This window comes from Mesoplodon mirus (genome assembly GCF_964341445.2).
Source record: "Mesoplodon mirus genome assembly, chromosome: 7".
Lineage (NCBI taxonomy): Eukaryota > Metazoa > Chordata > Mammalia > Artiodactyla > Ziphiidae > Mesoplodon > Mesoplodon mirus.
In genome coordinates, this window is record NC_138983.1 from 92,509,985 (window position 1) to 92,523,636 (window position 13,652).

A 13,652-nucleotide genomic window follows, 5' to 3' on the forward strand; every position below is an offset into this window, starting at 1 on the left:
CTGTCTTGTGTGCCTGCTACAAAACAGTGTCCTCTCAAGACTACTCTATCCCTTCTTTGCTTTATACATGTATGTGTAAGTCTGTGTATGTAAGCTTTACAAGTCTCTCATAAGAGAAAACTGAAAATGCCCAGGAAAAAGACAAAACTGCTTCAACAGAGAAAGGTCTCTCTGTTCCAGTTGAAGAGGATATAGAGTTAATAACAGGAAATATCCATCCCCTGAAACTGTAGGAAACATGGATGCTTCCACAATTTACTCAAGGTCTCACTGACCAGGCTGTAATTTTAATTATTATTTCTTATGATTATGGTAGATAAAAAGTCTCAGTAGTATGCTAAAACTCTTGAACACTTGTTGACCTTTTTTCTTGATAGCTTTCCTCCTGCCAGGCTCCAGCCAACAGTAGCAGTAACAGATACCCAGATCTTAAGAGGATAGAAGTATAATGGTGCACTGAGTATGGAAAGGAAGAACCAGTAATGGTTCCTATACATTCATAACGCGAATCAGCATCAAACTAAGGAAAAAAGCTTCCCCAAGAAGAAGTTGACAGCAAATAGTTTCGCCTCTTAACGCACTGAGGAAACAACTTTGAAGTTATCCGTAGCCACCGCTTCTGAAGCGACCAGTAGCTTTGCAACTATTACTTTACTTGTATTAGATTAATTTATATTAGAGTTTATTTAATGTAATTGCTCAAAAATTTTAAACCATTTTGTAGAGTAGTGTTCTGTATCTGTTTAAATGAAATGCTTTCCTAAGCTCAAGATCAGTGTTTTTATGTTGTGTAAATTATGAAATTACTGTGGAATATCTGGTAAACTTGATAGGAAACCCCAGATGTCAGCACTTTGCTGGGCAAGATTTAAAGTGGCCCACACCACTAACCCTCATCAGGAGCAGTAGCAGTGGGCTAAGTCATAAGGGCACATCCATCCATTACATTCACCCAGGATACCGTGAGTGAGAATCAAAGGGCAGTGAGACAGAGACCTCTACGCTCAGATTCCACTGCCAAGAAATGGCCTAAGTCAGCTCTTGTTGTTGAAGAAAATAACCCTTTAGGAATCAGACTGAATCCTATTTTAAGTTTTAGAGGAGGAAGGATACTATTTAAACATTAATGAAATGTGCCTCTCTTTTTTTATCAGCATAGAAATTTATTTCAATTCAAAAGAATATGGTTATATTTAGCATAGTGTAATAATTATCTAAAGCACGTATCATCGCTGGCTCTGAAACAGTTCTAAAGATGTCATTCTTTTGAAGTAAAAAATATGCAGTAAAAATGTACAAGGAAGCAAAAATATGAAAAAAACAGTTTGCTGAGTATGGGAAGTTGTTACAAGAGGGGCACACCAAGATAATTGTAAGAGTCCAAATTACATAACGTGCAGCAAGGAGTTCTCTTGCTTTAACAACTCCTAGAAAATAAACCAGTAATCTCAATGCAAGAATATCACCACTGGGATAACAGGACAAATTTTCTGAGGCACACAGGTAGTAATTCACTATACTTCCCCTTTCTCTAATACCTTTTCTCACACCAGTTTCTTTTCTTTCCTCGAGGATAGATTTTATCCTGTTGAAAACAATTTTAGTTTTCTTTGTAAAGTGGAGTAAATAATATCCTGAGTGAAGTAGGCAGCGTTTTAGCTGAAGATGCTCAGGAATCAAACTTTTGAAAAAGGCCAATCAGCTAGCTAGCTAGCAGTTACCATCAGTGGCTTGCAGAAAAAAAAATTACAGATGATGTTTGTTAAATAGATAAAAAGAATAAGCAGTTTAAAATGGGTGACAAATCCCAGGATCTATTGTGACCTAGACCAGAGGTCCCTAACCTTTTTGGAACCAGGGACCGGTTTCCTGGAAGCAAATTTTTCCAGGGAGGGGAGGCGGGGTGTGTGGGGTTCAGGCGGTAATGTGAGCCATAGGGAGCGGCAGATGAAGCTTATAGCTGGCTTGCTTGCGACTCACCTCCTGCTGTGCAGACCAGTTCCTAAGAGGCTGTGGACTGGTACCCGTCCGAGGCCAAGGGGTTGGGGACCCCTGACCTAGACACTCAAAAGCAGACAGTTGACCTTGATTAAGCCCATTTTCCTGTGGAGTGAGCCATAAGGGGCTCCAAGACACAGTTTGGTTTCAATGTTTCAGTGTTCACAGCCAGAGGGCAAACTCAGAATGTCTCCTCCTCTTGCAAAAACTGGACCACGAATGAGAAGTCTTTTTTAGAGTAGCCCTTCACGCACAACATCCCTGCAGATCTGATGGGCTTGACTGCCCAGAAGGATTGGGCTCTTCGTGCTGGTAGCAGAGCCTCATGCTAATCCCAGATCCTTAGCCATGAGTGTTGCTCCAAATCCACCCTGATAGTAATTAGCCAGGTGAACTCCATCCATCACCCCAGGTACAGGATTTTAAGTGTCACTTGACCAACATCGTCCTAAGCTCGTATTTAGGATTTTAGCCAAGAGTTTTGGGTCAAGCCCTAACCTGAGTCCCAGATTCATAGCTTCAGCAGTTCCAATCCTACTAATACCTAACAGCAAGTGTTTGCAGATCTACGAAGCCTGGCCAGTCCCAACAGCTCTACAATGCACCACATGGGAGCCCATGCACCACAGCAGCTCAACCCCTCCCGTCCTAAATGTGAGCTTGCCAGACCGAGCTGTTCCCACACCACCAGAAACAGGGGCATCCGAGAAAACTGCTCCCATTTTCTCAACTTCTTTGGCCAATTCTCTCAAAACCATAGGGTCAACAGTACTGGAATCTATTAATAGTCTTTCTTCACTTTTTTTTGAATTCCATTTGCTTCAGTATAAGCTTCTAGCGCATTGATGCACTGTAATAATTCTGTCACCTTTTTCGGCTACATCCGCTGCAGAAGACACTACCGGGTCCACTTGCATCTAGCAGCTCTTTGCATGCATCAGGGAACACATCAGCAATAGTGAGTGACTAGCCATGTTTCAAGAGCTCTTTTGCCATTGGATTCCCCACGTTGCCTACTCCAATGAATCCAACTGGAGTCTTGGAAGCTACTGACCTAGAACACAGCGCTGCAAGGCTGGCCACCGACGGCTGCTGTGGACGACTCCCTGTACCAGAGGCAGGAGGTGGCTCCACGGAGACGGAAGGAGGCTGACACGTTGCCCGCGCCCCTCCTTCCCACGGTGACCTCCTCGACTCCCGGCTCACCCACTGGCTGCTATAGGGTGCGTGGTGCGGAGGGCCGGCTCGGCTGTGGCGATTCTTAATACCTCTTTGGTACTAGGTTACACATACAATTTCACCTAGTGAGCGATTTAACAGAAGGAATTTTTTTCGACGGCATTTTTGTGGCACAGCAGATAGAAGCGAGGTCACTATTTCTTTGAAAAACTGAACTAAAAATTTATAGAAAGTCATGATTCATTCTACAAATATGCTGAGTCAAAGAAATGTGGAAATTGATGCGATGGAGGAAGAGCGCTAGACTTCCCTGATGCTCAACTGGGACCTTTCTTCTGGTGTCAGAACGTGGTTGTGTAACTCCTTTAATCCCAGTGGATTTTCCAAAAATTCCAGAATCTTCAGATTTTGGTAGTCCCTGTTTACTGCCTTTGCCCCCGCATGCCAAACCCCCACCCCACCCCGCACACATTTATTTTTTGCCAGTTGTCCTCCGGGGGGCTTTTCTTTATATAGTTATTGCAGCAGTTTGTTAGACTACTGACCCCCAGTGAAAATGCCCCTCCCCCCCGTTTTCTCACCCTGTGTAGTTTTGTTCCACCTTGACCTGGGTTTGGTCACATGACTTGCTTTGGCCCAATGGCATATCAAGAGCTGAAGCTTGGAGAGTACTCGTGCTTTAGGGCTTGTCCTCATGGAAACCTGACATGTTAGGAAGCCTGGCTAACCTAGTGGAGAATAGGCCCAGGCCACAGCCAGCATCAATGGCCAGACATGTGAAAGCAACCAGCCCCAGTCCAGCAACCAGATGATGGCAGCCTCAGTAGTCACCTCAGGTGAAAGCAAGATAGATCCACCCAGGGGATCCCAGCCCATTCTGCTGATTCACAAATTGTGAGGAGATAAAGTGCCTGCTGTTTCAAACCACCAAGCTTAGGAGTAGTTCATCACACAGGAAGAGATATAACTATCTTCACTGTTAGATTATCTTCCCATTTTATACCATGTTTCCCCTCAAACGACTGTTCCTTTATCCAAGATTCTAGAAAAGAAATAACAACTGATGAGGCTGACAGAGCCTTAACATTTTTTAAAAGCTTTATAAACTTTTAAAATAACTATGTTAATAAAATCAATATTTATTTGATCACAAAATTATTTTCTTCAGTTGCCTTAAGAAGTAATGCAGAATTGTACTAAGTTTATAAATCTGGAGGCTCTAAAAATGTGTTATTCCTTGGATTCAAGTCCTAGTGTACTTTATGTGGGCATTCACGTTTGCAAAATGATTCCAGGAAATTTGTGATTTCATTTTACAACTTGGGCCTAAGGAGTCTTATGATATTTTACCTGAGAAAAATAATACATTAATTCCACTTTCAGCTATTAAACCCATGGCTTCCTGTATTTTCTAAATTCCCTATCAGTAAAGAAGACTACATATAGCGTACAAGGCTGTCATGATTAGGAGGAAGGTAGTACAGAAAGAACCTGTCAAATTAGGCATTGCCCAGTCATGTCAGTATACTAACGTGGGAAGCCACAGGCAGCTTGAAGCCTGGAAAAAAGACAGATACAATGTAATGATTATCCTAAGGATCCGGATAATGATTCCTATGATTTTCTTTTAAATATTAATGGCAGAGGATTCTGGGGAAATGATGGTGGCTACAGAGAAGATTTTTATCCCTGAATATGCCACCCCTCCCCTAAATACACAAGCCCCCACCCCCACAAAGAAGAAAGAAAAGCATCTAGAATAGCAAGATCAAAAACCCACAGGCAACATCTACAACAAGGTGTCCACATTAACTGCAACATATAGCCAGGTAGGAACAAATCAACAACAGGAAAAAGACCTACATATGTGTATCCCAAGGTGTGTGGGAGGAAGACAAGGGAAGGACTCTCTCTCTCTTTCAGGAGAGCCAAAGGTTACTATGGTTCAAGAACTCACTGAGATTGAAAAACTCACTGAGAACAGCGACAGAAACCGGGTTGCAGGCTCCACTTTGCAGCTGAGTGCAAGAACTTTGAAATGTTCTGAGGATGCCAAGTGTTCTGGGGTCTGTGAAACCTTGACACCTATCAAACCAAAGCACCATTCCAGAACAAACCCCCATACTCAACAAGGACAAGAAAGAGGAGCCCTGGGTAAATGGGCAGAGGAGGGCCGAGGAGGAAGATTTGAGAAATTTTAAGGTCATTTTTAAAAATTATGTTGTGAAAATAATAGAAGATAGTGAGCCCTGGAGTTCTGAAGCTAGAAATTATATTCTGATCTATGATTCCCTCCTAAAGTGGAAACTTATTTCATTTAAAAAGGAGTGACAGAAGAGTATTCCACTCACATCCTGTAGAAAATCAGTGAGAAAAAAAAAGAAAAAAGAGGGTGAAAAGAAAGTTCCAGCAAATCCTGAAAACGTGACAGAAAGACACGTCCACAGAACAAATGAAATTTATTGCCTGATATTGCGGAAAAAGTAAAAGAAATTTTAAAAGGAATAGAAACTGGTTTTAAGAAAAACATAAAAGAAATTAGAAAAAATCAGAAATGAAGTGATTGGAGAATAGCAAGATTTGAAAAGGTGAAAAAATTCAGTAAGTAATTTGTTTAAAAAAAAACATGTCTCGAGAGAAGGTTAAACTAGAAGGAACACAAGTTTGAATAAACACAGTGGATAATGCCTCCTTGGAGAAATAGCTGATTTCAAATCCAGCATAAGAAACAAATTAGATGTTCCTGTTACACCTTGTCGTACAAGAGAGCTGGGAAGACTTCAAAGACTACTGTGGTTGTGTGCAAAGGACTCAGGAGCCAACTTGAACAGGATCCGTGAGCCTAAGAGGGGACAATCTCTGCATCGATATTTATAACAACCTCACTGAAAACAACAACAAAGAAAGAAAATACCTCATTAGTCATCTTTGGAAGCTACTTTGCAGTCAACCTTTCTCTCTCCTGTTTTTTCTTTTTTTTGTAAAACTGGTAAATAAAATAAAAGAAACATTTATTCTTCCTTTCCTAATTAAACTGTAACTCAGGGCAACCAAGTAGTTGATGAAATAATCTTCTAGCTAGTAAATGAATAATAATCTAATTAGTAGACTATCACCATTTGGTACCCTTAAGAAATTAATGGATCTAGACATTGATCATTAATGGCTGCAACATCACAGTAAGACAGACACTTTATAGTTCCTTTTGGAATTCATCAATATTATCTATGAAGTACACTTGACAAAAAATCACACCTGAATTATGTCAGTGCCCTAGATCTATCTACCAACTGACAGTAAATACATGGGCCAAAGGAGCATGATAAATATATAAGCATAAAGGGGATGCAATCAGCATAATCCAGACAGTTGGGAACCCTACTGGATGAATGCTTTGAATTCAATGACAAATACTTGCAAGAAAAATGAACAAATTGAGTTCTTTTAAACCTATACTTTAAAAGAAATTGTGTTTGGATCAGCAATCAAATAAATAATGGTTATTAAAATAAAAATACATGTATAGGACAATCAAGGAAACATGAACTGACTGGCTATTTGTTGATATTAAGGAATTATTATTATTTGCGGATGTGTGATAATGACATAGTTGAGCTTAAAAAGGGCAGTTCTTGCATTTTAGAAATACGTATACTGACGTTTTCACTGAGAAAAAGAAATCTGGGATTTGCTTTAAAATTGCTGGGGATTATGGCGGTAGTATTCAGAGAGGGTGTAGAGAAAATGTATTGGCCTGAAATTGACATTTGATGAGAACAATTGATGAAAGTTTCTACTTCTTTCTTTTTACTTCTGTAGATGTTTGAAATTTTCCATACTAAGACATGTTTTATAAATGTAGATGGCTTGCAATTTGCTCTTCTGAGCTCTCAGAAGGCAAAAAGCCATTCTTAAATTAGGAGCTTTCTTCTCTAGCCAAGAATTCTAATGATAATTGTGTCCCAACTGGCCAGTGCACTCAGATTGCTCTGAGATCTGTTGGTGGAAGAAAATAAAGAAACTCTTTAGTCTTAGAAGAAAACAACAAAGAGTAAAGGCTGCTGCTAGGTCTAGGGCAATAGTGTAGTATCAGTATAAGGCAAAATATTAGTTCCTTCCAAAATCCACTTGTTACTACTGTGTATACTTTTGCAGCAAAATATCTTTTCTACATTGTCAGCATTAAAGTAAATTTACTATTTAGGTGGCATTTAAATGATCATATGCTCAAAGCCTAGAAAGAATCCCCTAGGCTGAAATGACATTAAATCTTATTTTGGCCATTGTAGTGTATTCTCCAGTCCTACTTGCTTTGTCTATAACTGTCCTGAAAAGGTGTGAGGAGATCTGCCAATATGAATGCCAGGATTCAAAATGAGTTCTTTGCAGCTTGCTTCCTTCAGGATCTTCTGCCCTCAGACCCATGTATTTACTTACTGCCTCGGATTATTGTATATGTCACATCTTTCCAACTAGAAGACAAGCTCCTTTAAGGGCAGTGACTAGTCTCATCAACATCGAATTTACTCCAACACCAGTGCTTTCAGAATGTGTGTTGCTTAGTATATGTCTGAGCGTAAGAAGTTACAGAAACAATTCTACTCTAACTGAATCATAACGATACGGCTGCTACTATTTCTACTACGACTGCTAATAAAACGTATGAACTAGAGTGTACATGGGAAGATAAAGACCACACTGGAAATCCCAGACTATAACATGAATGACCCCAAAGCCACTGGCCAATCCACTGACTGTAAACAGTTACTTGTGAATTGGTCAACGTTTAAATGCGTAATTGAGAGAAGGGTTAAAACAAATTTTATTACCAAAAAACACAATTTTTATACCTACAATTTTTGAGCTCAACTAACCTGTAGTTTTAACAGAAATAGATGAGATTCAAAGTATTCATTCAGGTTCCTAAATGACCCATTCCCTATCTTTCCTTATGAAACAATCAGTTATACCTCTAATAATTTGTCAAGGATTCACCAGTCTCTACTTCCTTTATTTTCCAAGGTTTGGTATCATTACAAAATCAAGTCCTTTGGCGGAATTTAATAGTTTCAAAATCCCTCATCAGTATTATTCACTGGGATAAAATAATATGAAAATTGAACAAACACTGACTATGTGCTGAGAAATGATCCTTCAGTGATTCACTCCAGGTGGAGACTAGCATTCGGGCTGCACCTGAGGTAGAACTTGAATTCCAAAGTGGACCTTTAAACCACAGCTCAGCTTCTCTTTTTAAAACCATCAGAAATAAGCCTGTTGCCTGACCTTTGAGATTCTGCAAAGAGACCATATTTACAACTTTTGTCTCTTTTAACTTCCCTAGTCCCCTTCTCTACTTTCAGAATAGTGATTCCCAGATAAGTACAATGAGTTCAAACAGTGTGGTTAAAGGGGTAATTAGTCTGCTCTGCAGCCAAGTTACTCACAGAAGAAATAAGTTGGCTTTCACAGTTGTTAGTTTCTTCCTGGGCTTTGTTTAGAGGGGTCTCAGCTCAAGCAAGCAGCCTGTCAGCAGCCTGAAATAACTCTGTGGAAATCTAATGGCATATATGTAAAATATGTCTATGAAACCTTTTATTCAATCTTAGATCCATAATTTTACTACTTCTTTAGGCCTGGAAAAGGATATTCAGCTACAAAAGGACAGAAAAGAAAATGTGTATAATACCTCATGCCTGCCTCACACCCTAGAACCTTATTTTACCCGTTTCATCAGAAAATGATGGGGCTTCCCTGGTGGCGCAGTGGTTCAGAGTCCGCCTGCCGATGCAGAAGACGCGGGTTCGTGCCCCGGTCCGGGAAGATCCCACACGCCGCGGAGCGGCTGGGCCCGTGAGCCATGGCCGCTGAGCCCGCGCGTCCGGAGCCTGTGCTCCGCAACGGGAGAGGCCACAACAGTGAGAGGCCCGCGTACCGCCAAAAAAAAAAAAAAAAAGAAAATGATGTATGCTGTAAGAAACATTTTTTTAATTATTTGATCAAATATTTAAGTGCACTAAGTCTCTGTATTTATTAAAGCAAATATAGGTACCTTTCTGTCCCTTTCTAAAAGAAAGCAAAAGATACAGTTCTTTTTTCTTAAGACTCGGGGTTTATGGATATTAATTATTACACTATATTGACACCCAGACATGTTTATAGGAGGCTTTTGAGACATACAGAGCTAGTTATTCCCATACCAAATGGCACTTCTTTTTCCTCTGCCTTCTGCTTGTATTTTTTCTGTTGTGATTATATCCTACTGAGGCTGCTACATGTCTTTGTTTGATTTGAGGTTCTAAAGCTAAGACTGTATAGTCTCCTTTTTACAGAATAATAATGGGTTTTATGACTGTTTGCCTTCAGAAGCCTCCTTTTCCACTCATTCTCATTTCGTATCTATGGTGAGGTGTCTAAAACAGATGAGTTAGTTCTGAACTGGTGATATATAAATTAATTATTATTTGATTCATATTCAAAGCAGCTCCTCCTAAAATAGTGGCCTTCCTGCCTGTGGGATGTAGTCTAACCTACTGCCTGGATTTACACCCACCAACATCCATATTTTGTCTATTGTTACCTTGGACACTTGTAGGAACTGAGTGAGTTTCTGTTTCTATAGTGTCCATTGACAGACAAATGAATAAAGAAAATATGGCACATATGTAGAATGGAATGTTATTCAGCCTTAAAAAATAAGGGAATCTTGCCACTTGCAACAACTTGGATGAACCTTGAGGGAATTATGCTAAGTGAAATACGTCAGAGAGAGAAAGACAAACACTGCATAATCTCACTTTTACGTGTAATCTAAAAACGCTGCTCTCACAGAAACCGAGTAGAATGGTGGCCGTCAAGGGCTGGGGAGTGGAGGAAATGGGGAGTTGTTGGTCAAAGGGTATAACCTTCCAGTTGTAAGATGAATAAATCCTGGGAGTCTGATGTACAGCATGGTGACTATAGTTAACCTCACTCTATTGCATACTCAAAAGTTTCTGAGATAGTAGATCTTACATGTTCTCATCACACACACACACACACACACACACACACACACACACAGGTAATTAATTGTGTAAGGTCATGGATGTGTTAACTAACCTTATTGTGGTAATCATTTTGCAACATATACATGTATCAAATTATGATGCTGTACACCTTAAACTTATACAGTGTTACATGTCAATTACATCTCAATAAAACTGGAAAGAAGAAAAAGATTCACATGGAGAAGGGCGAGGCTGGTAGAAAAAAGCCACTGCCTTGAGCAGTACCGAGGTGGGCGGAAAGCCATGGGGCTCTATGAGCACTGCTGGGGAGGCTCTGTTCCCACGTGTGGGGAGGGGGTAGGACAGCACAGCTGTGATCCTTATTGCAGACCCTAGGCAGCCTCAGGCAACTTTTCAAAGTTAGATGCTGAAAACCAATAAATGAAATTATAAGGAAGAATTACATAAATGCCTTTATTCTACTTCTGGTCCTCTTGGCAACCTTTTCCATCTAAAAGCTGCACCCTGAAGTTCTCAAAGCAGGCACATTAACATGGATCAGAAGTTTCCAAACTTTTCATCCTCAACCCCTACACCAAAAGAAAAGTTGAAATTTTATGACCCCTAGTATAGGAAGTATCTTGTGTGTTTTTAATATTTATCAAGAGAACATTTAACGGTTACCTACTATGTGCCAAGAGAAAATAAAAATAAGACGCAGACTTTAACTGCAGACTTTGTTCCGGTATTATTCTTCCTTTTGACTTCAGTATAAGAACTATTGAGCTGGGCTTCCCTGGTGGCGCAGTGGTTGAGAGTCCGCCTGCCTATGCAGGGAACGCGGGTTCGTGCCCCGGTCCGGGAGGATCCCGCATGCCACGGAGTGGCTGGGCCAGTGAGCCGTTGCTGCTGGGCCTGCATGTCTGGAGCCTGTGCTCCGCAACGGGAGGGGCCCGCATACTGCAAAAAAAAAAAAAAAAAAAAAAGAACTATTGAGCTATTTGCTGTCCCAGTAAGGGGGTAAGCAAACAATTACAGAATCCTGTGATCTCTTCCCAAGTTTGCAACTATAGGGTTGGTCCTAGAATTGCTCAATAACTTTGTATTTTGATTTAAGGGGAAACTAAAAGAACTTCCTGTCCCAAAGTAACTCTGCTTTGTGGAGACTGGAGGTGCTGTGCAATTGACTCAAGATACTGTTTATTTGTTTAAACAGTTAAATGAGTAGTTTCTATTTAACAAGTGAGCACAAATTTTCACAACACTACCTACCCCATGACATAGCTCAGACGAAAACTCTGAGGGAAAGGAAAACTATATGGGCAAAAAGTCCAGGTTCCATCCACTGTACATGGGATATTGATAGGCTTGTAAAACTTACAGAGGTACCTGGGGGTACCCAGGAACCCTGGGTATTTAGTATACAGATCAGCAAAGGATTGTGGAAAATAAGAAGACACCAGGTCAGGGGACAAATTAAGCAGGTGAAGCTGGTCCTTTATACTCTTTTCCCTTCTGATATACCACTGCTCTGTCATGTGCAGAATACGTTCTGTATCCTCAGTAGACCTACACACACACACACACGTGTAACACACAAACATGCACACATGCATGCGTGTATACATACATGGAGTCCCCAGTCTTCTCAGTTAAAATTCAGCTTGTAGTAACTAAAGAAAATGTATAATGCCCTATATTTTATAGATTTTAAAAATACTTGCACTTTAAGAGAAAACTTTTAATGTCTGAAAATCCCTTCTGACGAAGGAAGTTATTTCTGATATTGGAGGTTGACAGTTTCACAGAGAAAACTTCAGGAGCACAGAGACATGCCTGACCCTCTCCCCACGCACCATCTGGGGAGAATTCACCAACACAGAAGCTCAATCCCTCTGCTAAGTCAAAATCAAGTATACCAACATCATTATTTCACAGAGAATACCCTACCTCATGTTAGGCATTCATATGTATTTTATTTGTTGAAGAGAGGAAAAAGATATAAAGGAGGGAATCATCCGAAATTACAGAGGACAGCATTTAAGTCAATATAGATATTTCAATTTAAGGTAAAATTCAATGATAATTTGAAATTATATGTGGAGTTTTATTTACTAAAGAATATTTTGCAAAGTTCAACTCCTATTTTAACTTATATTTTCAGAGAAGGTATTTGGTCCAAATGAAGAATACCTTCAATTATTGTTCTTTCATTGCAAGCAAAAAAGGATTTATACTTCTTTTCATGAAATATGGTTGTTTGACAACAGAAGGATAAATATTTTATATTTTTAGAAACAACAGTCAGGCTACTGATATTCTTAATTAGTTTTAATAAATATGAATGCTTCTTATCATCTACTCTTTAGCTTGTACCTGAGGAGTTGAATACCTCCGGGAAGATATGTGCTCCAGACCCGTAAATATGCAGTTCACAGAGCCCACTACCAGAGGGCAATAAAGAAGTCAAATCTTGAAACCATGGAGTGAAAATAGTGGGAGTTTAAATAAAAGCAACATTTCGCAGTATGCTTTTCTGACCAACGTTATATCTAATAACTTAATGGATTGTATGTACATGGATTCTGAAAAGTCAGCAGCACACTTCACTGGTCAATATTCTATGATAAGGGGAACGTAATTGGAGTGTAGAAAAACAGTATACTTACATCTTAAAATTCCACCCCTACAGAATCTACTACTCACTATTGAAAAATGGTAAGAAGAATAGCTTTCTGTGTCTCAGTCACCAGTTAACATTTTCAAGAGTAGAATTTATCTTCCTATGATGCTCAAATACACAGGAAAAATGCATATCTAGGACAATGGATAAACTCTATATGACATGTGAAAATAATTCTTCAAATGGAAAAAGTAAAAGATCTACAAGGAACAGTTTTATATGCATTAGTGTGGATATATACATAAAGAGGCTCTAAGAAACATAAAAATCACTTCCAGGAAGTAATTTTAGGTAGAAGAGAATTAACATGGATGAGGAAGAAAAGAGAGTTGGTTTTAAGATAGTTTCATTTACTTGTTTTTTTGTGTTTATTTATTTGTTTTATTTATTTGGTCTTTGGAATATAAGGAAACAGTGGCTTTCACATCCGTATCCCAGTGGAACAAAGGGACCGAGGTCTATACTGGAGCCCAGCCATTGTTTGACTAGCTTGTAATAATACTGGTGAAATACAGCCAAATCATTTGAACTACAAGCATCCTCTCTGACAATAATCTTAAGACATCAACATTATAAATTAAAGAAAGGAAAGAGAGAATACTGTTTTCTTTAGAGAGAAAATACAGATTCTGGATCAAATCAATAATGTCAGCAAACCTCATGGCTATAAAATATTCTGCTGCCTATCATTTAGATCATGCCTCTAGAAGAGGGAAACTGGGTGATAATTTCCCCAGATTTTATATTTAATTCAAATATTTTAGATAAGAGGCATCTCTAGTAAAACACTGTATCATTGATTT

At 39.5% G+C, this 13,652-nt stretch overlaps 1 protein-coding gene and 1 pseudogene across 14 annotated transcripts in view; both read right to left on the reverse strand.

Moving 5' to 3' along the window:
* Positions 1-13,652, reverse strand: part of LOC309807661 (uncharacterized protein) — a 150,201-nt gene that overhangs the window by 115,888 nt on the left and 20,661 nt on the right. The gene's annotated exons all lie outside the window — the stretch shown is intronic.
* LOC309808056 (3-hydroxyisobutyrate dehydrogenase, mitochondrial-like) lies at positions 2,128-6,103 on the reverse strand (annotated as a pseudogene). Its single transcript has 2 exons — positions 6,092-6,103; positions 2,128-3,276 (listed from the first exon to the last, which is right to left on the reverse strand). The product of its transcript is annotated as a 3-hydroxyisobutyrate dehydrogenase, mitochondrial-like (transcript).